This window comes from Ostrinia nubilalis, chromosome 16, assembly GCF_963855985.1.
Source record: "Ostrinia nubilalis chromosome 16, ilOstNubi1.1, whole genome shotgun sequence".
Classification (NCBI taxonomy): Eukaryota; Metazoa; Arthropoda; class Insecta; order Lepidoptera; family Crambidae; genus Ostrinia; species Ostrinia nubilalis.
The window spans coordinates 10,046,214-10,049,029 of NC_087103.1; the positions used below are offsets into that span (position 1 = coordinate 10,046,214).

General features: G+C 38.3%; 1 long non-coding RNA gene across 1 annotated transcript; it reads right to left on the bottom strand.

The window, feature by feature from the left end:
* Positions 1 to 1,020, bottom strand: LOC135079140 (uncharacterized). Its single transcript, XR_010258746.1, has 3 exons — positions 552 to 1,020; positions 228 to 366; positions 1 to 142 (listed from the first exon to the last, which is right to left on the bottom strand). It is a non-coding gene; the product is annotated as an uncharacterized LOC135079140 (long non-coding RNA).
* Positions 1,021 to 2,816: the final 1,796 nt, after the last annotated feature.

Here is a 2,816-nt window from a genome sequence, read left to right on the forward strand (position 1 = left end):
TTTACAAGTAGTTATTTACAAGCACTCTGCTCTAAATCCTTTGGCTTCAGGGAAGAACCTGGACCGCCACCAGTCCAGTGTTCCCTTGGCAGCTCTGTGTATGCGAGTTGCCTTCTTCTTGCTGTTTAAAGTCACTCCACACCTTAACAAATAAACATTACAAACAATAATGACGAAATAAGATAAAAGCAATCAAAATGAATAAAGTAGTAGGTATTTATACACACTTTTCTCAATTTCTCAGTAGTTTTCGTGTCGCCGGTGGCATCAGCATTTCACGTTCGCGTGTCCGTTAGTTCCACCCACCGTTGACTATTGTTGGCTCTTTCTTGGGGCCCTTCAGTGGGCATACTCAGATCGCCATATCTATAGAAAAACAACTTTATTGTATCTAGAAAATATAAATCTAGCACTCATATTACTGAATTTTAGCTAGGCACGTGGAAGTTATGCTGGAAAGATTGTATTTCTCCAAAAAAACCAGCTCAAAATTATTCGTTTAATTTCGAAATTCCTCCACTACATAGTATGTTTATTTTTACTTAACTTACCTTTCCATAAATTCTACAATCGGTTTAAACGGATAGGCGCAGGTTCTCATTTTCCTATCGTGGTTAAAATCCAAATTTTTGTGGAAAATTATTCATCAATAATCCTTCAACAAAACATGTTTTGTTATCTGTTGTCATGGCAACAGCTGCGTCAAAGTCGCAATGACAAGAAATAAACAATACAAATTTAAAATCATCATGTTAATTCAGCTTTAAGCACTGTTCTAGGACACTTAAATTTAGCAGTGTTATTTTTGACATTTTTGTTATTTCCTACTCTATCTTTTCTATATAGTTAGAAAGGAGCGGCATTCGTTCTTTCATTCATCCATTCATAGAGTGTGAAGTTGGATACGTTAACATGTTCACCAACATGACATCACAAAACCATCGAATTATCGCTGGCGAGTAAAGTATACGGTAATTGAACTCATGGTATGATTTTAATGCAAACTTCATCGATCCACGTTTAAACTTTATCGACTGTAGTATACGAATACAAGTTTTCGATGGCAACTCATGGTAGAGGCACAGTAGAAAACAAAATGCCGATACTTTGTTTACTTCTCATTCTTCTCGTTTTCCGCTTAAGATAAGACTCGAAGTTTTTACGGCCAATGAAAATGTTTAGGACTCTCATCGGCGCTGCAACTGATTATGGCCGATTAAAACTTCACTCGCTAAACAGTTGAAGTTCGGTACTCTGTGCTGTTTATTTTTAAATTGAATAGCGGTGACGTTCCATTTACTTTTTTGACATTCTCATTCAATTGTTTTAGGTATTCTTTATTCAAAAATATTGTTTTTAAAAAACACGAGCTAGAAAAAAAGGAAGTAATGCTCATGAGAGATTCTGAGGAACTGTGTTGAGAAAAAAAATACGTTTGAAATGTTACCTATGCACAAGAGACATTATTGCAGATGCTCTGACGAAAGGACTTCACAGACCGAAGCATGAAGACTTTACTGCATCAATGGGCTTAACCACAAAACGTTCGTGTCCAGGGGAGCATGATGAAGTGTGAACGCAACTCGTTTTGTGTTGTCTATGCACATCTCTATTCTCTCCGGTCTATGGTCACGGTGTTGACAATAATTTCTAAATAATTATGGCATAGTTTCAATGCCTGCCTACATAAGATCTTTAAATCCTTTAAGGCAATTTTGTAGCGTTTTAACCGAGTGTCCCTAAATTACATCACTAATTTATAGTCTCTTACTCCAATTTTTCCTTTCTTATCAGTCAATGTCATCCGCTGTGTGAAACCTTGAATTCTCGCTCTAGTTCACGATGCTAACAGTTAAGATCCTGCAGTGGTAGGAAAGAGATCTGGGAATTGTTCTGTTATCGCGCGATACGTGATTACCCCGCGGCGCACTAGTAAGGACAACAGCACATCAAGCCAAACACAGTGCAGTCTTATCTCCATGTAATAGGTACTATTTTGGCAACAAAACTGTATAGTCTAATGTGCTGTCGTCTGTACCTATCCTCTCAGCGTCATAGCTGCATTTTAATTTTATACAAGGTTGCGAACGCGCCGCCTTATCGCGCAAATTTGCATAATACGTACAGTCAATACACCCTGTATTCCTGCTGCATAATGGACCTTATTCGCTTGTAATAAAGTTCGATTGACCTCAAGTTTGTGCAGACGGCTGTACACCGGCGCCTCAAGATATTGCAAGGCAGATTATCGCGTACAAGCCGTCTACGCGGTCCAATGAGATCAGTAGTTTAGGAAATGGAGAGACAATTACTATTCCTAAAAGTTTGTTCAAATTCAAAAAACATGCGAGCAAGATAATTTTTGGATCAATTTCAGTCGTTGGCATTTGTAAAATTTTATAACTCCTATCCTACACATAATTTCATTACACTGTCAATTTAATGAACAGGACAAAAAACGAACTGCAGTCTTACTATTGTCTTTAAGGCCTCCTTCACACCTACGTATTTTCCGCTGCCGACTACGGGCTGTGAGCGCGCGTTACTTATACGAGTACATTTTATTCCCGTTTACACCGAACACCGACACCGAAAAAATGCAGTTACGGCCGTCAATAATAAAAGCAGTTGGTGGTGGACAAAACGTTGATGTAAACGAGGCCTACGTCCTCAATCTTGTCCGTGTAAAAAAAAATACTAGTAATTTCCATTTGTTCCCAACGAGTCACACCCAAACAGTAACACTTTTCCAACAAGTAACTGTGTTACTCGGTGGAAAATAAGCGGTACTTTCCACCAGCCTATAAAACGATTTG